Source organism: Toxorhynchites rutilus, chromosome 1 (genome assembly GCF_029784135.1).
Source record: "Toxorhynchites rutilus septentrionalis strain SRP chromosome 1, ASM2978413v1, whole genome shotgun sequence".
In the NCBI taxonomy this organism is placed as follows: domain Eukaryota; kingdom Metazoa; phylum Arthropoda; class Insecta; order Diptera; family Culicidae; genus Toxorhynchites; species Toxorhynchites rutilus.
In genome coordinates, this window is record NC_073744.1 from 200493607 (window position 1) to 200520023 (window position 26417).

General features: G+C 40.3%; 1 protein-coding gene and 1 long non-coding RNA gene across 10 annotated transcripts in view; one reads left to right on the top strand and one right to left on the bottom strand.

Moving 5' to 3' along the window:
* Window positions 1-26417, bottom strand: part of LOC129766103 (heparan sulfate glucosamine 3-O-sulfotransferase 6) — a 173269-nt gene that overhangs the window by 105505 nt on the left and 41347 nt on the right. The window lies entirely within an intron of this gene.
* Window positions 10278-11772, top strand: LOC129766137 (uncharacterized). Of its 2 annotated transcripts, none has more exons than XR_008741456.1 (4): window positions 10278-10473; window positions 10544-11237; window positions 11307-11483; window positions 11553-11772. It is a non-coding gene; the product is annotated as an uncharacterized LOC129766137 (long non-coding RNA). The 2 variants fall into 2 exon arrangements; XR_008741455.1 differs by having other exon boundaries at window positions 10279-10473; window positions 11310-11483.

Sequence of the window (26417 nt, forward strand, 5' to 3'; positions counted from 1 at the left end):
GTCATTGATATGAAATTTAACGAAGCAACCAACATTAAAGTTCCAAATTTAAATTTTATTTGCTAGATTTAGTCGTATCAATCACCTTACTTGCAATATAAAAATGCCCCCGACTTGCATATATTTGCAATGCCGATTTCCCCCGGGCACCTTGGTTTTGATGTCTCTGTTAGGGAACACTTTTCGGTGGGAACAAAAGCTCCCACTACTTCCATGTATTATCAATGTTGTTGTTTCTTTGTTTTTAAGAGGCTTTAAACTTTGCAGTTCATTCGCCTCCAATGTATTATCAATGCCGATTTCCCACAGGCTGCTTGGTTTGATGTCTCTGTTAGGTACCCGCCGCATGTGTCGTCATTTTCGACCAATCAGAAGTGAGTACTTCCGTTAGGTTAGGGGTTGAGCTTTTTCAATTGTTCGATAGTTAGTTTCATGACATATATTATTTTCTTCAATATGAAAAATTGTTATGGAGTGCCGAAATCGATTGAAGCAAAAATTTCATCAATCCATCATCGAAGGACTGAGCAATAAGCGTTTGAAATTGGACAATTTTCACGATATACTCAATTTTCGATTTTCAATTTGTACCCCAATATGTTCCCGAAAAACGTAATCCTACGTCAAAAGTGTCACTTTTTATAATAGAGAAAAAAAATTTTGTTATTGAAATAAAGTGACGAACCAGCCAAAAGTGTTCAAAGTCACTATAATACAGAAAAAAAAAGTGTTATTAAAGGCAAAAATGATCTATATAAATAAAAAGTGAAAGGCCAAATGTGTGGGTAAGCGCAAAACCCGATTTGAACTGTCTTTATTTTGTTGTATTCGTCTCGTAAAATAATTTTATTGTGAGAAAAAAATTGATTTTTTTTCCAAAACTTTGATAGAAAGTTCGAATAAAATTGATTCCCATATGTTTTACAATGGCAACGTTATTCAAATTGGATATCACGTTTGAGGAATTAGGTTACGTGTTTCGTTGATGTGAAACGGAAATGGCAATAGAGTGAAATAACGCGCTTTTAAAGTAAAAATAACGAATAAAAGTTTTATATTTCTGTATCAAACGTAACGGAGAAACATGTTATTTGTAAATGATTAAAGAATCCTGAACGAAAATTATGTCTGAAAATACTTTCATATTATAATGACGAGTTTTGGTACAAATACTAAGAAAGTGTATAGTAAAATTAAATTGTAAAGGGCCAACATAAATCAACGAAAAGTTCTGCGATTAAACACACGAACGTTCGTTCAATGAGAAAACGTGAATGTTCGAAAGAATTCATATCAATAAGTCAATTTTGGGCGGAACGAAGTTCGCAGGGTCAGCTAGTCAAATTGATAAAAATGAACGAAATACATTTTTTCTTCAAACTAGCGGCGCAGTAGGGTAGGGCGGGGCTAGTTGATCATATGGGTAAGTTGGTCAGTGAGCTTGCGCTTGGAATCTGAGCGTCCAAAAAATTAGCGATCTATGGATGAAAAATAGCGAATTGCTGATACAAAAAAATAAGCGAATCGGAAAACCTTTTCGGTTAAGTAGGTTAAAAAATACGGACATGGTTCCGATTGCGCCAAAAATAATTCACGGTTTGCGCATTATGAAATGTGTTCTAAAACTGGTTGATAACCATGAAAAAAAATCGGCTCAAACGTAAAACAAAGCTTTATTGTACGTATCAGCTTTAAGTGTTGAACTTTCATGAATATTCTTTTTCATATATAGAGGGGCTAGTTGGTCACACAAATTGATCGTTTGAGAGCAACGCATATAAAATTTTCAGGAATGCTGTGTTTCATTACGCAAGCTATAAACAAATATAGAAGGTATATGTTTCACTGCTAAATCCAGTGTATTTGAAACGAGACAACCACCACTCAAACCAGTTGCAATATAATTGTCATATTTATATTTTTTTGTTGTAAAATATTCATTAAATATAATAAACGCTAGCATTGAATATCAGAACTCACAATAATGCATTGAGTAATGTAGCATACCTGGAGGCTATTTCTGTATACTTTGGGGCGAATGTCATCAAAACAAATGCAAGCATGAATGCAAGTGGTTGTGCGTCGTGATTTTTTTCAAAAGTCTTGACTTGGTACGAGAAAATGTCTTCTTCATAATATCGGAGGAAAGTTCTTCACGCAAAAACGGAATTGTAATAACTCTATTTGTTTATTTTAGCTTTGAAATTTTGGTTGTAACTCAAACCATATCCATGAAACTAATTGTAGAAAAGGCATGTAACCGAAAGACCTTCGATTTGTGAAGTGGTCGTTTGAAAGATCTAGGTTGATCTATTGTATAGTAGGGCCAAAATAAAAGAAATTCAATGTCAAAATCATTCGAATTTTCGAGCGCAAATGATCTAATGTCTTCTAGAGAGAATATGTATTCGGACCGTTTCGATCGCTGAGACTAAAGCCCTACTTTTTGACGTTATTTTCGGCCAATAGTTAGAATTTCATGGAAATAATATCTTTTAAAAATCCACGTACGCTATTATACTGAAATTTCTTCACATATTTCCTAATGTCTTCACAAAATCAAATGTCTTCAAACTTGGCATCTCTGGTTTGCCACAAAGTGGAAGAGAGACGAAATCGCTAGAAAAGATTGTCTGATTAATTTTCAACGATGATAATTTGAAATTTTCATTAATTTGTTTTATTACTTGCTACATGATATTAGTTAACTGTTTTTGTTTTGATTTAATTCATTTATTTATAATGAAGGAAACTTCTAATGGAAAAACGCTTATTATTTGCTCAAAAATAACACGCCTATTATTGACCAATTTGCCCCGTGTGTGGGGTTCGTTGGTCAATTTATTCTGGAATACAAAGACGTTAAATGAAAGAAAAATGTCAAATAATTGATTCTCTGGTTATTTTCCATTGAAAGGGTAAAAGGTAAGCTTCATTGTGGTATATAACATTCTAACGCAAAACTTCGTACTACAAAGTTATAACCAAATTTATTCAAAAATGGCCAACTAGCCCCGCCCTACCCTACCATGTTTTCATAAGTTTCCCGCAAAATCATTGGAATAGCTTTGCTGTTGCACTCGAACAGACACTCTTTTTTTTCTATTTTTTCTTCAATGTTTCTTTTTTACTCCAAATGTCTCTATGTGTCTATTCTTCTATTCTTTCGCTGCGTTCAATTGTTGCTCTTCCAACTTAGACTTTTAACTCCTTACTCTATATTTTATTCCCTCTTCTCTCTATTCGCTACTTTACTCTCTACTCTTTACTCTTTATGTTCAACTCTCTACTCTCTACTCTCACTCTTTACTCTCTACTCTCTTCTCTCTTTTCTCTACTCACTACTCTCTACTCTCTACACTCTATTCTCTACTCTTTTCATTTTCTATTCTCTACTCTCTACTCTCTTCATTTCCTATTCTCTACTCTCTACTCTCTTCATTTTGTTCTTTCTACTCTCTACTCTCTATGTTGGCTGCCTGGCCTTCTTCGATAGCCACCCACCAGGCGCCAGCATCACAAAACACTAGTGTCAACCAAACAAGTTCCACGGTTGACCAATAGCCCGAAAATGCACTTAAAACGCAACACGAGGGCCGATGACAAACCCCCTTAGTCTTCGAATGCCTGCCTGAAGACACTTTGCATGCACTTTTTTTACAATTACAGACAAAATAAATCCATTCTACATTCTATCATGTTTATTATACAATTGCATAGTAAATTACAACACATATATTGAACTTTCACAATAATAACAGTTTGCATCAATAAAAATCCACGATTTACAATTAAATAACGATTATACAAATTGAACGCGATCGACACAATCTTCGTTTCTCTTCTTCTCTGTATTATGGAATTGTTTCCTGCGATGGACCAACAGCGATTCGATTCGGCTTCGGCTTTGGTGGATATTCTCCTCTGCTTTGCGTCTGTCCTGAATTACTGCAGCGGAAGCGAGATGTCCGGTGACTCAGTCATTGCCTCTTTCACGCTCACTATAGTGCTCTGTTGCTGTGTGGGTGAATATTATTATTGCTTATAGGTGATTGTTCGCACCAGACAGCAGCTAATTGCCTTCAGGGTTGTAGTGCAGGATCTCAATCAAGACGCGAGCACTCTACTTTCCACTCTCTACTCTCTACTCTCTACTCTCTACTCTCTACTCTCTACTCTCTACTCTCTACTCTCTACTCTTTACTCTCTACTCTCTACTCTCTACTCTTCACTCTCTACTCTCTACTCTCTACTCTCTACTCTCTACTCTCTACTCTCTACTCTCTATTCTCTACTCTTTACTCTCTACTCTCTACTCTCTACTCTCTACTCTCTACTCTCTACTCTCTACTCTCTACTCTTTACTCTCTACTCTCTACTCTCTACTCTTCACTCTCTACTCTCTACTCTCTACTCTCTACTCTCTACTCTCTACTCTTTACTCTCTACTCTCTATTCTCTACTCTTTACTCTCTACTCTCTACTCTCTACTCTCTACACTATAGTCTTTACTCTCTACTCTCTACTCTCTTCTCTCTTCTCATCTACTCTCCATTATCTACTTACTATTTGCTACTCTTCACTCTTTATTCTCTACACACGCACACAACACCCGCAAACACGCGCATCCACGTATCCACACACATCGCAGATGCTCACTGATAACTTTCTCTCTGTTTTTGTTTACATTCTCTTTGTATATTTACATCGCCCTTTTGGGCATGAATTTTTATAGTGAATATATCAGTGGTCAAAATCATTAGGATCCAACTGACATTTTGGCAGGACCTGAAATTTAAGTATTAATGTTATGTTCTAAACTTATTCACAATTCAATTTAATATTCCTCAAAATGTTGGCTTTTTTATTTTAAACACTAGAATTATATTATTTGAAGTTTTTTCTCTCATTGAAATACATAAAAATATACAAATGCAAGAAATCATGATTAATTTGAACATACGTCGACTGTCGTGCTTTGTTTTTTCTCATTTTCCAATTTTTTTCCGTATTCAATCTGTGCTGTATTAACGATAAATTAAAAAAACACTCCAAATCGCGGCGTCATTCAGGCGATTTATGCGTCAATCGATTTGGGCACTCCATAACAATTTATTACATCGAGGAAAATAATATATGTCAGGAAACTAACTATCGAACAATTGAATAATCTCAATCATTATCCAAACGGAAATCCCGCGTTTTGATTGGTCGAAATCGAAGAAAAAAGCTCCCTCTTGTACTCACAATTATTGCTCAGTCATTTCCTGATGAATTTCCGAGATTTTTGCATCAATCGACTTGGGCGCTTCATAAGGATTCATTTCGAAGAATGAAATAATATATTTTATGAAACTAACTATCAAACAGTTTAAAAATCTCAATTGAAATCCTGCCCAATTGGTCGATTCGCAAAAACAATCTTTTCTCTCACACCCAGTGCATCTGCACAGTACAAAAAATAGGAATACGGGTTTGGTTTTATGCTGCTCACACATTATATGTTTCTGAAGGCCGAGAATCACCTGGCGAAAATTGATCGTTTGATTTGAGCTGTCAATTTTATCGGTTCGTTTCCGAGCAAGGAAGGTTCTGTCGTGAGATCGATGTAGGCGTTTTTTTTATAGATCTTTATTTCAGATACTTTCTGCCTCCAGCGCTAGTTCGGCTCTGCGTAGTAGGCGTTGTTATCTTTTATAGGCTCTTCGTCACAATGTAACGGTCGCCATGTCACGTTTGAATTTTTCATTTGTACACAATTCACTTAGATGGTGGTTTAAACGGTAATAATCTTTATTCATTTCGTTTAGTTCCAATATATCTACAATATATATAGCAATACCGAAACTGAAACAATTTATTTCGATTTTTATATGGTACAGTCAATCGCCACAAATGTTTGTTTGTGCATCGATCATTCGATTTGAGCTGTCTATTTTATCGGTTCGTTTCCGAGCAAGGAAGGTTCTGTCGTGAGATCGATGTAGGCGTTTTTTTTATAGATCTTTATTTCAGATACTTTCTGCCTCCAGCGCTAGTTCGGCTCTGCGTAGTAGGCGTTGTTATCTTTTATAGGCTCTTCGTCACAATGTAACGGTCGCCATGTCACGTTTGAATTTTTCATTTGTACACAATTCACTTAGATGGTGGTTTAAACGGTAATAATCTTTATTCATTTCGTTTAGTTCCAATATATCTACAATATATATAGCAATACCGAAACTGAAACAATTTATTTCGATTTTTATATGGTACAGTCAATCGCCACAAATGTTTGTTTGTGCATCGATCATTCGATTTGAGCTGTCTATTTTTTGTGATCGTCTGTGCCCAAGGAAGGTTTATACGTTGAGAAAAATATGAAATTTGCATTGACGCATTGTTCAATTGGTTTGAAGCGAAAATGCCAACGGAGAAACAATAAATTCACATTTCTTATAAACATTCCATCATTTTATCCATGCAAAACGCAGGAGTCATCCCGTCGAGGGCTACAGAGGGCTCATTTCAGTATATCTCATTGAGCTTCGTCATTTTTTATCGTGTTATGCACCATCCAACGACTGTTCAGCATGCCTCCGTCATCATCATCGGATTGTAACATTGATGGAGTGAACAATCAGTATCCAACAATCAAGCTAAAGGGCTCTCTTCAGAACACACAATTATGAAAAGTTTCAATAATGAAATTCTTCAAATATATCCAGTGTGAAAAATAGCCTAACGAAATCCTACGACAACTATGCGGTCGTGCCACAACCCTCCTGCGCTCCTCCTTTTTCACGTAAAATGTGCTTGAAAAATGAATTTGATTGACTCCGCATGACCTAGGTGTTGGAGATTGTTCCTTATGGATCAATATGTATATACAGAGGAATAACAAGTCACAAGTTTCGAAAACATTAGGAATACCCCACATCTGAAATCAAATACGGTAATAGTCGTCATTTCATAGTTTGTTTCTTCGGCGGCCCCGTTGCGAACCTAAGTTATTCTGTGGGAGATACAAACATCATAGCATGCCTTAGGTATATGTCCAATTACGTTGGGCTTGAAGAATGCAGAGAAACAATAACAATGTGTGCATATGATGCAATAATAGAAAAACACTCTCCATCCGACGCTACAAGAACACCGACACGGTGCATCATTTCATCGAACCTCTGCCTTGGATTTGAAACATCTTTTATCCACAATCTTCAGAGCGATTATGCGATCTCGAAATTCGCGTCGGACAAATCCGCTGTGTGTGGGACATGAACTCTAAAAAAGGAAATTCATCTTACTCTTAACCTTAAAAAAGGCTGTTGAAGCGAAGCTAGAAAAGAAATAGCAAATGCGGTACCAATGATGTAATCCGAATGTGGGATTTTTCATTCGATAATGCTTGATAATTGTTCAAACATTGGTTAAAAAATATATAATATAATGTTCTTTTTTTGTGTTTTTCTTTTCAAAATGACTCTTCCATTGCAAAAATTGATCAACATTTGTGTTTAAGTTGATTTAATGACCAATAGAATGAAGTTTACTGATGTATTATGAATCTAGTTTGAATTTGCAGGAGAATATTTTGGACAGAGTGTATATATAGAATTCGCAATATGTGCTAACTGTGTTTTACAGACACAGGCCATGTATTGAATTTTATTTCAATTTATTCGGAAGAGTGAGCGCGCAGTTTCAAAAAGTGATTATGGCGCTTTGAAATTTTAGTATCGCAGACGACACCGATACAAAGTTGGACCAGTTGGCACGGTAATTTTCTCCGGTCACGTAATCCACTATCGAGCCATCGCGAATAATCCCTAGCAACACAGTAAGCAACGGTCAGGAGAGAACTTTCGACATCCGGCAATAAGCGTGTCATCACATCCGGTCGTTTTTGTGTCCCACCCCCAACTTTTCTTCTAACTTCAATCTCCGTGGTAGACAAACATTCGTTGGAGCTTGTAGTTTTCCCCAAAAAAAAAACATCTCCCGGATCCCAAAACTTGAAACGGTTGGCCGGACGCTCGGATCGACCTGATTGGTTCCGAGGACAGTGAAAAGGTGGAGAATAAAGTTAATTTTTCTCCAAGTCCTGTTTTTTGGTCTCGTCCGTCGTCGTTCGCGCCAAGGAACGTTCAACATTGGAAAAGAAGTACGGAAAGAAATGTGCTTGCATTGAGTATCCTTCCCACCTCCCGTCTGTCCACTGATGCCACTCGTCTGCTTGGTGGACGCTTGAAAATGTTCCGAGCTGAGTCGATTTTCCGTTTGCTTTGTCAGCACTGTTAAGCCGGGTTCAGACGGTGCGAGTAAGCATACGAGTCGATCTAGTCAGTTACTGCAGTGCAGCTACTCACACCGTGTGAACACATCATTCCAGTTAGTGTCATGTGTGATTCGGCGTGCGAGCTACTTCAAAGTTTTTTGAATTTACTCGCACTCGCATCCCTCAAAACGTCAAAAACAGAATTTAGCGCTCGAATCAGGGATGCCAAATCTTTACATTGTCTTGACATGTCTCTATTTTTAAGATATTTGAAAATGTGCGAAGATATTTATAGATTTGAAAATTATTGGAAAACTAATACGTTTTCTTTTTGAGATAACTTTATTGGGAATCTGAATATAAAATCATTATCGGGCACAATTTTCATTCAGAATTCACTCACAACTTGCAAAAAAAAGTATTGTTCTAAGAAACAGAATACATAATCGATATAAAAAAGTAGATTTTCCTTCATTATTTTAGTTTTCGAGGCGTATTTGTTCCTTCTGCAAATCTACTATCATTTTCATTTTCCTCATCTGACAAATTCGGACCTGATTGCTGTTTCTGACTATTTGATGAACATTTGAAAAATCGTCTGGCATCTCTGGTAAACCCGTGCCGTAGTATCTAGTTTCTTGCCAGCAGCTCACATTGTGTGAACGGACAAGGCGAGTCAACCATTTGTCAAGCGAGTTCACCGGGTCAGTAGCTGCTCATTGTGAAGTCAGCTACTAGCAACGTATAAATGGACCTTTAGGAACGTGCGCCACGAACACGGTCAACTCGGGTGGCGGAAGGATGGCGGCGGGGACAACCGGAAGCAGCATCCTGCTGCAAGGTTTTTTCCCACCCGCTGCTGATTGGGATTATTGTGAGCGCTTGGAGGATAAGTTTAAACAGTCCTTTCATAATTAAAGAAAAGTTTTTCTTTCCTAGCTTGAAGGATTTCCTGTGATCACTGTTCGAGGGGTGATTGATGCAAGAGAACATTCGCCACCGACAGTTTTGAAAATAGTATAGCTGCATCAAGCAGATCACAACATAAACCATAGAGGACATAGGATTCCCCCTTTTCATCGCACAATCAAACCTAAATCGCCCAGCGAACGAATGAATGATGAAAAATGCCCCAATCAAGGAGGCCATGGAAAACCTAGCATTACATTCTCTTCGACTCTAAATCGATAATCTCTCCATCGGATCGACTGGAATGTGTGCAAAAACGTGCGCCAGACTCCCGGCAACTGGTGGAATCGGGATAAAAATACTCCTCGAGGAGAAGGGCTCGTGGAGTTGAGCATATCATTTCCTGCGCTGGAGCTGCGTGGGAAGACAAATACTCGCGAGGGGCGTGGGAGTGGGAATTCCTGTCCCGGAATCCACCCTCGTTTGAGGAGAAGTAGGTGTAAGAATGGGGGATGTGTGTGGGTGTCTTAGGGACACTGTCGAACCCGGGGCTGCTTTGCTTTGTCGTGTGCTTAGTGAAGCGATAGCAAACGGATTGGGTTTTACGTTGGCTTCCATTGTTGTGAACAAAAATCAGATCGAGTTGTGATTTTTCGGTTCTTCGGTTGCGCTGTGTCATGCTTTATAGTGCCTGTTGGATGACATCGATTGAATATTGGTAACTTTCAAGTTTCGGTGCTTGCAAAACTCCTTTGGGTCTTTTCAATGAACAATGAAAGACATTTTATCAGCGAAAAGTTTCATTATAATCCCTTTGTGAGACTAAAGCTGCTCCGTGATGCGCTATCAATTTTAAGAGAAAAAATTGAAGATTTATTCAAAAATAGCACTTTTGATGATAATTCAAAAGCATTTTGTAAAGCTACCCAATTCAACACTTGCAAAAAAAAAATGAATCGAGTTGGAAAGAAGAAGGTGCAAGGTGTTGCATCACACAAGGCTACACGCCCGCTCTAAATTATTTTCGAGTGGTTATCGGTCCGATGTCGACCGAGCGCCATAAAGTGCTACAAAAGTGCCGGAATCTAACCTCACTTTGCCCCCCGCAAGCAGCACTGCCTACAGCTGCAGCTATAAATGTACGGGATAACATGTACTGAGCGAAACGGCATCACTGCAGCTTTTGGTTTTTCTCTTTCTCGCTCAACTGTCATTAAAAACACGAAATCACATCACATAATAACACATGCAAGAGACAGTATTATTTGATTACTTACTATTACAATAAGAATATTTGTTTCCATTTGGTAAGTGCTGTTGAGATGTACAAAAAACACAATGCTATACTTAAAAAAATATATTTTCACCTGATTTCAGCTGTTGCTGCTGCTGAGCCCAAAATGCTACGAACGGTGAACGAAATACTGGAGGTCATACAGTCGGAAGCAATTGAAAAAAAAAATAGCGGTGGCTCGAAAGGAGTAAAACCAAAGTGACTGTACAATGGGTTCTACTCGGTCGATGATAATTCCGTAAAAGACGTGAAGGATGAATCGACTAGTAATGGCGAAGGCAGTAGAAAATCAGGCATTGAAATTTATTCAATTTCAGCTGTTGTTCTTCCTTTCTCAAAATAATAATCCACTTTCAGGCTTGTCCGGTGATGTTTACAAAAAAGATTACCCATGTTGATCAAATGAGGCGTTTACAAATAAAATTGTTAGCAGAGACGATGGAAAAAGCTACTGCAAAAGCTGCTGTCACTACAGATATAATTGATAATCCATCATGTTAATCCTCGATAGCTTCATCCTCATCCACTTCGATCTTAATCAGTTGTAAGACACTTCATCGAGAACAGTATAACTGTAACAGCAATTCCACTGATGGATCATCGTCGCTTTTTTTTCCAAACCTACAAGCTCTGAAATATTCTCCGAAAGAGTGTATAGTCCTGAACAAAAGCACCATTGATGTACCCTGCATGCATTGATTCAATCCTCAACATCCCCTTCTTCTGTTACCACAAGATGATCACTCACCTTCGAAACAACAGAACATCTATCCGACCGTATGTATCAGTCATCAAACAAACTGGAAAAATAATAATTTTCTCATAGTAATAATTTATTGCCTCTAGCAGCACAAGATACGAAAATCGACGTTGTACTCGTTTAACTATTCTTCCGGCAATGCTCACCGTCAGAATGGAGTAGGTGAATGTTATGCGGATGAAATCACACCAACGAGCTTATCGACCTTATTTCACTCTAATCGCCAGCATAGACCATCGCAAATGTAACCAAATTGAATATCCGTAAGTATAAATAGATTCAGTTCATATTTATATGATAGAAGACTTTTTTTTTTCTTAATTTTATTCCAGAAGCAAACTCAACGATGTTAACGGTCGATACCATCAAAGCTAGGTGTTGCTGCTGTCGATGTAGACAATTCCAACAAAGAAATCTGCTTTCGCCGGAATTTCACTGATGATGATACAATCTGATACTGTGAACGCCAGCAGCAAAGATCTGCTAGTTCATGATTTTGTGCAAGAGTATAGTGTATGTATGTAAATTGAATGTACAGAAAATAAATATTTGTAAACAACGCCATTTTTATTTGGTTGTTTCTTGAAAACTTGAAACTTTCTTGAAAATACACTGAGCCATAAGAACGGTCGATCTGTGCTGCAATCGGTCGACGCGGTGCCAGATTGGCGCAGTGTTAGCACGAAATTGCTTGTCAAATACGAAGATTAGGTCGACAGAATCATTGCAAAATGGCACGATGTCGGCACCGTTGTCGACACCATTTTTTGGGACCGATTTGACACAACAATGTAGAGTGGGCGCCATTTCAGATTATACACATCTTTTGAGAATCGGCTCACATCTCTTATAGCTAAAAAAACAGCGTGAAATCGCCATTAGCGACGTTTTGTGATTTTTTGGTAAGGGATTAGTAACACAAAAACCACATCCACAACATGTCCTAACCGGCATAAATTCTTCTGGATGGTATCGTGCCAACAATACGGGCGAATGAATTGCAAAGTTTGAAGCCTCTCTAAAGACGCGTCCACATTACGCCAATCGGCCTTGGCCGGCCGGTAAAGCCGACTAAATGTGGACGTACCGCCCGTGCCAGGGTTGCCAATAGTATATTTCAAAAAACTGGAAGATTGCTTCAAAAAAACTGGAAGAAAACTGGATCCTGTAAAATTATTTTATTTTACGAAGATCGGATTTGATTTACTTGAAATGTTTTTTTTTCGCCCATTCCAATGCTTGATAAATAGAATTTCTTTCAAAGCTTCGTGCAGTATTCATACGCTGTTCATAAAATTGCGAAATACATTCGTCATTTGAGCAGATCAAAATGACGTTTCCCACCACTCGAACATTACTGTGAAACAACATTTGAGAACCTTTTTCCTAGAACGGTTTTCTAAATATGGCTTTATTCGAGCAAAACTTGAAAATTTTCGTATTATTGCTCCATGGCCATAACATCGCTGAAAGAAGATCGTCGCGAAACTGCGTCAATTGTCCCACAATACTATTCCAATACTAAAATGAATTTTTATTACTTTATTTTTTTTAACAAAACTGATCAACGGATAGGAAGGATGAGAGAGGGATCACGGTTACCATATCTACAGATTTTCCAGACTTTTTGAAACCATAGATCATTTGGGATTCATACAGAATTTACAGTTTTTTTTCAAGCGACGTTCCAAATTTAGGTATGGTTTGAGATATTTTTTTTCCATCTCACCTATTTTATTCATTCAATCATTTGTATCACTTTGAGTCAGAAGAGTCATTACATTTTGACATTCATATGTAGCGTGATGTCCTGCGTTCACATAAAGTCTGCTTCATTTAATATTGTAACAAATTCTTTTGCTCATTGTGGCGCTCCTAGTGGACGGATTTGGAAACTTTTTTCACCCACGTGTCGGGAAATTCATTACCTCTCACCATGTATTTATGTCATAACACCAAACGATAGCATTTTGTAAACAACCGCCATGGAAGCCGAACGGAGAGATAAAATTGTGCACAGTTTTCTTGAAAATCCATTGTTGTCGGCATCTAAGCTAGCTAAACAGCTTAAAATGCCCAGAAATACCGTATGGCGTGTTATCAAGCAGTACAAGGAAACATTGACGACGGCTCGGAAGCCGCATTCGAAGCGTCGGAGTGGAACTGTCGACCGGAAACTGCGTGGGAAAGTCATCAAGGCCATCAAGAGGAATCCCAATCTTTCAGACCGCGATTTGGCCAATAAGTTCCAGGCCGCTCACAGTACGGTGCGACGAATTCGTCTCCGGGAAGGAATAAGGTCATTCCGAGCCAGCAAACAGCCAAATCGGACGCTGAAGCTGAACAATGTGGCCAGAATCCGTGCTCGAAAGCTGTACGACCAAGTGCTGACCAAGTTCGACGGATGTATTCTGATGGACGATGAGACCTACGTGAAGGCGGACTTTGGGCAAATCCCAGGTCAAAAATTTTATTTGGCGACGGCTCGGAGGGATGTACCTGCAAAATTTAAGTTCGTGTTTGCGGATAAATTCGCCCGCAAGTACATGATTTGGCAGGGGATATGCAGTTGTGGACAGAAAACCAAAGTCTTTCTCACTGACAAGACAATGACATCAGAAGTCTACAAAAAAGAGTGCCTACAGAAACGGATTCTGCCGTTTATTGTGCGATTCACATAGAACGTTACGGAGAAGAACGTCTACGTTCCGTCAACGTCTCCACCAATTCACACATGCAGTCAATACTTCCACCAACCCGTCACGTCAAATGTCAAACGAATGATTTATTCAATGTTATTCATGGTGTCGCCATCTACAACAATTTTAAATTGCAATGCCCTCTTTCGAATCAGCATGCCTAGAAACAGTCCTAAATTGTGATAAATTAAATGAAAATCATTGAATTAAAATGCTTGAACCCCGTAGTCCGACCCTTATTCAACAATAATAATATATAGACTATTTTTCTCAGCTAGGCGCGAATGATTTTCACTCCGAAATTTGGAATTAAGAGATATGTTGGCATAAAAAGTACAGTATGTTACTTATAATGAGACATGCCGTGGTACCATTTAGTGTCGCATTGGAGGCAATTTTGACCAGTAATTGGACATTTGCGACAGGTGGCGACTTTCAAAGTGGGGCTATAATTTGGGCTCCGAACTCAATGTTTACAAAAATGTCCAATTAGAGGTAAAATATCTAATTAAACGTGTTGCATCACAGGTCTGTCCAATTAGCTAAATGTCGAATTAGATGTAAATTACTGTACAACCAAAATCTAAACAAAAGCCGTGACACAAAGCCCAGACAAAAACCAAACGAGCCGTCCGTCTCCGTCAATTATTCTTTTCTACAAATCCTGCCGGTCGTTTTCGTTGAACGTATGCTGACGGGTCGTTACGTTGCCGGTGTATGTGAATGTTTTCATAATAATTGCATGGTAGAATAACTGACGTAACGTGACGTGACGGGACGTGAACGTGACGTGGATGTTGTATGTGAATCGCACTTATTCGTGCCCACGACCGTCCAGTAATGTTTTGGCCGGACCTCGCAAGCTGCCATTACAGCAAAACGGTTATGGAATGGTACGCAACGAACGGGGTCAGCGTAATACCGAAGGACCTCAACCCCCCAAACTGCCCCCAGTTCCGGCCGATAGAGTAATACTGGGCAATCACGAAGCGGAGGCTTAAGGCAAAGGGAAAACTTGTTAGGAACATGACTCAAATGAAGAACTGGTGGAATCAAATCGCCAAAACGGTGGACGAAAAGGGTGTGCGCCGCCTAATGTGCCGTATTACGGGAAAAGTACGAGAATTTCTTCGAAACAGCAATGAATAATTTTTTTAATTTTTTTTTATGAAAGAGTAAAGAAAATGCTACATTTGTATGAAAAACAAATTATGAATTCGTTAATAAATGACTGAACTACACGCAATTGTTTGTGTTCCAATATTAAATGAAGCAGACTTTAGTCGATCTAAAGCAAGAAAATTGCAAAAGTCTGCACCATCGGTTAGCGTTACAATAAATAAATACCACTGTTTGCATTTCTCTTACTTAAGCACTTACTAAAAACATACAGGAGGTACAAATTGAAAAAAAAACTAGATATTGTTCGCGTCACGAAAATTGTCCAAATATGAGTGCATTTTGCTCATGATATTTTTGCATCAATCAAATGCACCTAACAGTAATGTGTAATAGTTAATAGCGTTGAAAATAGAGCTTCTAATTTCCCATATATTTATGGTGTTTTCCTAACACGGTGACAAGACAGGGTTAGCTCTAATCCGAGTTAGGAAAACATATTGCGGTCTGCACATTTATATTTATCTTTCGCACAGTCCAGAGTGAATTTACTGATATTAAATTATATTAACTCCATTCATGAATTATTGAACCTCAAACCATAGAAAATATTGAATTCGTCCGCAACAAGATGGCTCTTGCTGCAATCCATCGTTAGACATAACCTGGAGAAATTCAACAACTACCGAAACCAAATAGTGACATTAATTTTGAATCATTTGAACGACAGGATTGAACTTTGGAGATTTTGAACATCATCTAAAGAAGCTAAATATATCAACATCGATGATGAAGCTCTAGAAACGGAAGCCAGTGAACCAGGCGAGAGCAGAAATATAACCTTTTATACTACAGGGTGGGCCATTTAAAGTGGAAGCATCTGGCAACCCCATAACTTTTGACAGAGATGTCAGATTAACAAATGTCATACCGCGTTGGAAGCGTCATTTCAGTACAATTTTAACCATGGAACAATACACACCTAAACAACGCGCTGAAATTGTTCAGCTGTACATTCAAAATAACTTCTCAATTGTGTTAACTAAACGTGCGTGGAAAAATAAAAATAAAGTTAAAACATCGCCTGGAGACAACACTATACGTCGATTATATGCCAAATTTATATCGTCTGGTAGTGTTGGTAATGCCAGTCATCTGTCCAGACAACGACCAAGACGTTTCGACGAGAATATTGATGCCGTTCGAGCCAGTGTTGCAGAGACTCCATCGACATCAGGTCGCCATCGTTCGCAAGAGTTAGGCATCGCTCGAACCACTCTCCGACGCATAATTCGTGTTGATTTGAAAATGTTTCCGTATAAAATTCAAATGGCTCAACAACTTAACCCATCTGACTTACCACGTCGACTTGATTTTGCGAAATGGACCATCGAAATGGCCAAAAATGAACGTGGCTTTTGGCAAAAAATCATAATGTCTGATGAGGCGCATTTCAACTTGAATGGAGGAGTGAATAAATAAAATTGTCGGTTTTATGCTACTGAAAACCCTCAATTCATCGAAACGCAACCTCTTTACGACCAAAAAGTTACTGTGTGGTGTGGCATTTATGCCGATAAAGTCATCGGCCCGTACTTCTTTGAAAACGAAAATGGAGCAACGGTAACCGTGAATGGGGAGCGTTATCGGACAATGATAACCGATTTTTTATTGCCATTTGTTCGTGAAAATGAATTGGACAATTACTGGTTCCAACAGGACGGCGCTACATGCCATACAGCGGCTGCCACGACCAAATTATTGCGCGAAATGTTCCCCGGAAGATTAATATCGAAAAACGGCGATTATGACTGGCCACCGAGATCACCTGATTTGACGCCTCCTGACTTTTTTATGGGGATATTAAAAATCCAAGGTATACACTGGTAAACCAAGGACCCTGGCTGCGCTGAAAGACAATATCCGACAAGAAACTGCTGCCATATCGGCCGAAACATTGGGCAAAGTGATGGAAAATGCCGAAAAAAGGGCACATTTTGCGGTCAAGGCCAGAGGCGGTCATTTACGAGATATCATAATCAAAAAGTAGTTAGAACAAATCTCCTTGGACCAAAATAAATGAATTTAAAAAAAAAAATTAAAATTCCACCCTGTATTTGCGGAGTCGTCAAACGTTTTAACGACGAGAGCTCGAGTGAAAAATATAAATTCAAATAAAAACATACCCAATTAATTTATTTAGAATAAGGAAATTCTACTAAAATCAATCCGTATCCTAAGCATATGACCATATGCTATGGTATATACTAAAGCTATGATCAGTTTTGAAAATTGTTCCTCTAACTTTCAATATAGATACCAATACAGATTTACTGAGAAAGAATACCAAAATGAAAAATTTTTTTAGATTAAAAACACAGATTTTATTGTGGGGGAATAATATTTATATATTGTGAATTTATTTTACATAAAATGTGAAAAACTAAAGCATTTAAAAAAACTGGATAAAACTGGATGATATTTTAAAAAACTGGAAGATATTAGGATTTACCTGGATCGAGGAAAAAAAAACTGGAAGAATCCAGTTTAAAATGGAACATTGGCAACGCTGGCCCGAATCAAACCGAACCCAACCCGAAACAAGTGGGTCCGGTTCGAGAAAGTCGAACCAAAACAAAACGAAGTAAATTAGCGTTGACGACATTGTGTTTCGTGTGTTCGTGACGGCTTCGTGCATCCGATGGGGCGTCCACATTACACAACGAACCGAATATGCCGCCTGGTACAGGCCGATCGGCATCATTCGGCATAATGTGGACACGCCTTAATACAAACAAGTGTTTTGCCTTTATACGTGGTTGATCGTGTCATTGTTTACCATTCTTGTTTTTTCTGTTCTGAGTCTCATCGACTGTTCTTCGGAAAGAACTACTCATGAGACTCGCAATAATTTCAAGAGCATTTGGTTAAGGGTTAATCTATACAGAGGAGATTGAATACGGGTTTCAATGTCTCCAATCGCGGTAGAGAATTTTTTGTCATGTCTTCAGTTTGACACGAAGGTTTATTCATACTTGGGAAAATTCACTTGAAGGTGATTTTTATTTTTTTTAGCAGACTTATCTCACTTCTTAACTAGGCGAACCTAGCCAGAATTTTCACCTGCCCCCGGGCTTCTGAATGCCAAAGGGGGACTAGGCTCTGCGGAATGCACGTATCTGCATGCTCGTGCTGTTTTAGTCCTGACCGAGGAATTGTCGGACAATCGCGCAGGTGCTAAGGATGACCGACTTTTGGATGCCGGCCAATTCCTTCTCGATGTTCAACACCTTTAGCGCTTCCAGAAGTGTCTTCGGGATAATTCCAGTTCCAGAGAGAACGACTGGAACAATTCTTGGGACCTCCCTTAGCCCCCACAGTTCCTTGAGCTCCACGGCCAATGGTCGGTACTTGCAGATTTTGCGACCGTGGGTCTCCTCCAGATTCTGGTTCAGTGGAATAGCGACATCGATGATGGTGACTTTGCGGTCGCTCTTGTCGTAAACCATTATATCTGGGCGGTTGTGGTGGATCGAGAGGTCGGTCAGAACAGTGCGATCCCAGTACAGCTTGAAACGGTCATTTTCCAGGACAGGTGCAGGCAGGTACCGGTAGTTTGGTACGTTGTCTTCCAGTAGAGCACATTGGAGCGCCAGTTGTCGATGAACAATACGGGCCACGTTGTTGTGGCGCTCGGTGTAGGCTGCGTTGGCCAAAACGGGACAGCCTCCCTTAATGTGTTCTATGTTTTCACCTGGTTGATGGCACATCCGGCGAATGTCATCAACGTCTTGATGCCAGACGTACCGCCTGCAGTTTCTCGTCGGCATTATCCTGTCCTGGATGGCTATCATGTCGGCTTCTACTACTGAAGAGAGTTCACCACGCGTTAGCCACAGATTAGATGCGGCCTTGTCGACGTGTGGCCGGTCCAGTTGATGGGGGTGGGCACCATGCACTGCCTTCTGCTTCCAAGCTGCAATCTTCTCCTCCACTGTCTGCAGATTGCAGTTTAGTTGGTACTCCGCTTGCGCCAAGTGCAGAGCGCTGTATCCTCTGTCGGCGGCGCAGACAGCGGTATAGCGCGTTTTGGTTGGCGCGTTCTGCGAAGTACTCGCGCAGTTGTCGTACCTGGGCAACACACAGTGCAGATATGTCGACTATTCCAAGTCCCCCTTCTTTGCGTGGCAGTGAAACTCTCTCCAGTGCCGATTGAGGATGGTGCATTCCGGCCTCTTTAAATGCTTTCCTCATCCTCCTCTCAAGGTCCTCTAGGTCAGTTTTGCTCCATTTGACTACACCAAAACTGAAGGTCAGCAGGGGAACCGCGAATGTGTTGATCGCGCGTACCTTGTTCCCCGCGTTGAGGAAAGTCCTCAGGACACAGTTCACTCGACTCAAGAACTTGTCTCGCAGCTCCGTCTTGATGTCGGAGTGGCGAATCCCGGTGAGCTGTCGGAATCCAAGATATTTATAGGATTCGCCACGAACCATGTCTCTTATAAACTCGCCGTCATAGACCTCGTAACCTCCGGATTCGGTAAGCTGCCCTTTCAGCATATGGACACAGCGGCACTTGTCAAGGCCGAACTCCATGCAGATGTCCCTGCTTATGTCTTCGACAACCCGGATAGCTACACCTAGACGCTGACGTGAATCAGCGTAGACCTTGAGATCGTCCATGTAAAAGGTATGGGTCACTTCTTCGTGGGCGCCGTCGCCATACCTTATTTTATAGCCATGACCGTTTCTATTGAGCGTCCTACTGAGGGGGTTCAATGCCAGACAAAACCAAAGCGGGCTGAAAGAGTCGCCTTGGAATATCCCCCTCTTTATCTGCAGCGTTCTAGACTGCAACACATTTTCCCCATCACTAAGGTGCAGAGACGTGCTCCACTGCCTCATCGCATGCTGCAGGAACCTAACGACGACGGGATCAATTTTGTAGAGCTCCAATACCCGGACGAGAAACGAGTGAGGTATGGAGTCATAAGCCTTCCTGTAATCGATATAGGCCATGCTTAGGTTCCGCTGGTTATAAACCGCCCGGCCGACTATGGCTGCGTCGATGATGGCCTGGTCTTTGCAGCCATGCGTATTTTTTCTGCATCCTTTCTGCTCTTCTGCGATGATATGGTGTTGTTCGCAGTGGGCAGAAACTTTGGCGGTTATGATGCTGCTTAATATCTTGTACAGACTCGATAGGCACGTTATCGGCCTGTACTTTGATGGGTTCAATGTGTTGCTGTTTTTCGGGAGGAGGAATGTGACGCCACGGGTGGCGAATTCAGGGAGGTTGTGTGGGTCACGTAGCACCTTATTGAAGCACTCAGCTATCTTTTGATGTGCGACGGTCAGCTTCTTGTGCCAGAAGTTCTGAACACCATCGGGGCCCGGTGCTGCTCAGTTCCTCAGGTACCGCGAGGCTTCGCGGACATCGTTCTCTTCGACGATGATAGCTGGCATCTCTCCAATTTCACCACAACTCTCCTCCTCCCGTCTTAACCACATTTGCCCGTCGCGATGTTGTACTGGGGTCTCCCAAATACCAGCCCAGAAGTTCGTCACATCGCTAATATCTGGCAAACCTTCGCGGTAGTCGGGCTTCTCGTCGCTAATGTGGTCGTAGAACGCTTTTTCGTTATCTCTGAACATCCGATTTTGTTCCTGGCGCTTTGCAGAGTCAGAGTAACGTTTCAGCCGTTTAGTTAGGACGCTCAATTGCTGTACCAGTGTGTCGAGTTTTTCCGTCAGCTGGTGAGCTCCCAGCTGGCGAAGTTCAGTAGGCCGCACGATCACAGCAACTTGGCGACATAATTTCGCCGATCTGCTGCCTCTTTTGTACGCCATCAGTCTTCCAATTGCGGCGCGCTTGTTTAGGATCCGTTGCTCCAATCTCCTTCGCCATGGAGGCTCACGCCTTTCACGGAGATGTTGGAGCAGTCTGCCTCTTGGCCTAATACGGTATCCTAAACTTTTGGCGGTCGCCACAGCAGCACAGTAAACTTTCAGTTGCAGCTCCTCCATGTTCTCAGCATCAACCAAGTGCAGCGGAAGAACGTGCTCGTTCATGAGCTTTACTGCACTTGTCAGCCTGCGGGAATGCTGCAACTTCGGGATCCTGGGGCGCGACAATGGGTCTGTGTCGCGGAACTGTGAGATCGCCTCGTCGTAGTGGAAGACCAGATCGCGTAGTAGTTGTTGATCTGGCTGTGGGTCTTCCGGCTCAGGGGGTTGTTGTACTGTGGCCTCCACTGGTGCTGATTCGCGTGCCCCACTCGCGAATGAATTGCTCAGCCGTACTGAACTTCGTCTCGACACATCGCTTGCTCTGTTGTTCCTGGAGCTTATTTCTCTCTGCACCTGCTGCTTGATCTCGTCGATTTGCGTTTGGGAGAGCATGTTGTTGCGTACTATCGCTCTACGCCTCGCGTTCATCGCGTTCTGATCAAGCCTCCCGACGAACTCTGGATACGCTTCCTCGAACATTGTTAGTATTCGAGGGCGACCGCTCATGTCCGTCTCCAAAGCAGTGCAGATGTAATAGGCGCGGATCACGAATTCATTCATTTCGTGTGTCCACATGATCCGGCGCCTAGTGGTACCCACAAGTGTGGACGACTGTCGTCTGGCAGTCGCAACACGTCTCGTAGGCGCAGCGTTTCTTGGGTGATGTCGATGGCTGCTGTTTCCGTGTGGCGGTAGCTCTTCGGGTTGAACCCGGCTGGTGGCCCGCTCTTGCACATCGCCCTCCAGCCGCTGGCCGCTCGCTCTTACGCCCGTTCCAGGACCAGCTCCAGTTCGGGGACCCTCCTCGGGTGATCGCATTCTAATTACTCTTCGTGAACGTAGCTCCATTTTCTGGGTGTATCTCCTTTGCCCGGGAGACAGCGGGTTGGCAAGGCCTCCATGACCCGGGAGGCCTTCCCCGGGATAGATATAGATTACAGTTATTTTCTAATTTTTTTCTGTGAAAATAATTTTTTTTCCGAATCATTTTAGTTTCTGGACCAGTAACAATTTGGTTCAGAAACTAAAATTATTCGGAAAAGAAGAATAATTTTTACAGAAAAAATTAGAAAGTAATTTAAATTAAAAGTAGTCGAACAGAGAATATCCGAAACGAAACGAGAGTTTCTCGATCAATTCTGCTTTTCCGTAAAAACAGGAAGTGGGTTATATCTATGGTATAACCGCAAGGGTGACGTAGGACTATCGTTGATTTAGAGATCATTTGTTTGAAGTTGAATCTAAATCCATTCTGAATGAATGAATAAATGAATATTTGGGGGACTTCGAAAACGAGAGCGTTACGTTGGAGGCACAGGGTTTTATGCATCCAATATAGGATACGAAAAACCTTGTTCTGAAGAATAATCTTCAGAAGCTAACCTGCTAACTGTACTTGATTGACAAATCACAAACCCAAATGTATTATATGGATATTTTATGGATAGAAAACATTAAAATAAACTCTTTCACATGAATGTATTTTTAAATTCCCAGAGGAACTGGCAGATTATTTTCCAGCAATGATTAGATCTTTCCTGAACTTTCTCGATGCTGAATGACATCCAAACGGAAAGAATTCTGCGCGTGTATGTGTCGATCCTTCGCCGTCCACCTCGTCCAGCACGTTAGGCAACGATGTTGTCTTGTCGATGTCCTCACGAAAAATGAATGTGTCTCACCACCAGAATATCGCTTAAGTATGCTTTTTGTGTGTGATTGAATCGAGAGAAGGTGTGGTTTACGATGGCAATTTGGAAGGCAAACTAGAGGGGAATGAACTCTCTGAGCTCGGAACTTTCGGCGACTGAGCAATAATCGATTGCGGGCGTTATACAATATTGGATACGGAAAAATCCTACTGATGGGGAAGAATAATCTTCTGAAGCTATCCTGTAATTGCGATTGATTGAAAAACCACAAAACCAAATGTATTTGGTCACAGTGTTACATGGATAGAAAACATTCAAATAAACTCTTTCACATGAATGTATTTTTAAATTCCCAGAGGAACTGGCAGATTATTTTCCAGAAATGATTAGATCTTTCCGGAACTTTCTCGATGCTGAATGGCATCCAAACGGAAAGAATTCCGCGCGTGTATGTGTGTGTAGCGATGTCTTCCCGGGGAACCGTTTGTGGCATCACTCTCCTCCTGATGGATTCCCTTCTGGCCTAGGGTGCACAAACAGGCTCTTGGTGACACCGTTCATCCGCGCTTTCATGATAAACGAAGAGCTTCACCACAACAGCGACAACATGCTCCAATCGCTGTTCAATTAGAACTGAGTGGATTTCCGAGCGGCGCTCGCTTATATACCGATTGGTGATTTCAATAGCCTGTTTTGAAAGCAATTTTAAGACTATTGAAACAAGTTTTTGGATCAAAAAGTAACAAGTATAGAACGGGTAGACATTTTATCTTTCGAATGAAGTGTTTATCATACCATTTCGTTCAGTTGTTTAGGAGCTATTAACGCTCAAAATCTCGGTCTCCGGGGTAACGCTTTCGTTTTCGAAACTTTGATTTTACACCCCGGTATAGAAATGAAAGACGTAGTCCTACGTCAAAAGGCGGCTGAAATAATACATTAATCATGATTATTATTATAATGAAACAAATATTTTAACTTTTAAGCATTATTCATATCTAATATTTGGAGTTGAAGTTATCAATTTACTTTCTCATATGATAATGTTTTATGAAGAAATTCTTTATATTATATGTCTTACTTATTTATAACCGCTTATAATTGGAAAACATTTAAACATTATCTAATAGTAATAATATAACCAACGAAACTTGAAAAATCAGTAAACGTATCAGCAAAGGAATTACCAGAAATCTATACACAGTGAACCAATACAGATTGATTGACAGGCAGGTATAAACTATCGATAAATAGTTTTTGGTGTTAGAAAAAACATTTGATAGCTGTTCTGTTCTGTATCGACAGCGACAGCAATCGAAAGACAACTCACTTTTTCCGGATAGTGATATTTGTACTGTGTTTATTTATGTGTGCACCAAACTGAAATTGGAATTTGACTTAAGTCTAACGGAATTCAGTTTTTCATATCAATGCTTACATTTCGGTGCTTTCTTCAATGCAAATAAATATAAATATTCGTGAGATATCAATTAGTTGGTGCCATTGCCCATACTGGGGGCAAAAGTGCGCACTTATTGAATTTAACTCCTGAGATAACTTGTAACGAAAATAAATACATAATTACTAGCGGGAGAAGCATCATCACTAGAGTGTGTAGGCATCATCCAGTGAGGAGGTGAGGGGTGTTGTATGATGTTTTATTGGTGGAGAAGATGTTGTTATGTGCTGATTGATTGTTGGTATCTGGAAATATGATAACGGGCCATCCACATACCAGTTGTAAATTTTTGGGAGGAAGGAGACTGACAATATAAGATATCTAAAAATGTCCACCATTTGAAACAGAATTATTTTTATTAATAAATCAAATTTATAAATACACAGTTACCTTCACCTGATTTATTTGAAGCTCATTGTTGAAAAAAAAATGAGTGGGTTATATCTATGATATAACCGCAAGGTTCACGTAGAACTACCTTAGCTTAGCAATCATTCGTTTGTATTGATTAAATTCTTGATTGAATGAAACAGTTTCCAAATTCAATTGAGTTCAATATATTTGCTCTGTGACTGAAAAAAATGAACAAATGCCGTGTAAAGTCAATTCATTTATTGTGATTGATTGTTCTTCGTTACAAGTAAATATAATGACGGACCTTTTACGTTTGGTATGATGACTAGAACAAAATATATGTACGGAAGAATTATCAAACGTTTGATGAACCAGCCTAAGGCTGAAAATCTTTCCAATAAAGACAAAAAAAAATTATCAAACGATTATTTTATTTTACATTTCCCTCTGAAGTTTACATCCCAAAAGTGTACATACTTCTCGAATCTCGAATTTGCTTGAAACTGGGAAGTTCATTCGCTTCTAGTGGCTGCACGATTTTCCCAGGTTCCTAAGTTTAGAAGATCATGTTAGGACAGACATATTCCACTCTGCACAAAGGCAAGCGAGGACAAAAGTACTCGCAGTTTGCATTTATTTGCAGAGCCGATTTCCCCAGAAACCTCGGTTTTGAAGTCTGTGTTAGGGAAACACATTTCAATCGGAACAAAAATACCCCCGATTTGTATGAATTCGCAATGCCGATTTCCCCACGCTTCATGGATTTGAAGTCTGTGTTAGGGAAACACATTCCAGTCGGAACAAAAATACCCCCGACTTGCATGAATTTGAAATACCGATTTCTCCAGGCACCTTGGTTTAGAAATCTCTATTAGGGAACACATTTCGGTGGGAACAAAAGCTCCCCCTACTTTCGTGTGTTCTTTTTCTTCTTTTTGGCTTTAAGAGGGTTTAAACTTTTCAGTTCACTCGCCTCTAGGCTCTTTCGTGTGTTTGCAATGCCGATTTCGCTGCTTGGTTTTAAAGTCTGTGTTAGGGAACATTTTTCGATGAGAACAAAAGTCCCCCTACTTTCATGTATTTGCAATGCCGATTTCCCCAAGGCTGCTTGGTTTTGATGGCTGTGTTAGGGAAACCGTAAATCGGACCAATCAAAACGATGCAGTTAGGGCGTTTAGATAACGCCTAATATTTTACAGTTATTCAATTGTTTATCTAATGAAAAACAACATTTTGTTAGTTGCGATAGATGCGTAGAAATATTCCCTATCAAGTGATGCAAACATCTCTTCTATCCAGTACGAAATGTTCGAGCTATAAGCATTCGAAATCTTTCATTTTTTCCTGCATGTTCTGTGTTTAGGTTTTCATTTTACCCTCCATATATTCCGGTTAGACGTAGTCCCACGTCAAAAGTCACAGGAGGGTTGTGTACGAGACACGACCGCATAGTTGACGTAGGATTCCGTTAGGCTGTCTGTTGATTTTGGATATGTTTGAAGAATTTCATCGTTAAACTCTTTGATAATGTTTTGGTGGCCGTTTGGTTTGGTTGTTAGATATTGTTTGTTCACTCCACCAGTGTTTACCGCGTGATGATGATAGATGGATGGTTAACAGTCGTTGGATGGTGCGTATCAGATAAAAGATACTGAAGTGGTGATGAAAACCACCCTCTGTGACCCTAGACGAGATGCCTCCTATGTTATGTATGGATGAAATAAAGAAAAACAAAACTCACCAATGCACAATGGTCCAGGAGATGCATTTCAGTGGAAATTAGCATTTAGAGCTCGACAGTTATTCTCTAGACAAAAACTGTCTTCGACAAAGTTGTTACATACGATAGAGTACTGATTTTTTTGTTATCAAAAACAGGGTGACCAAAATGTTGGATCGATTTAG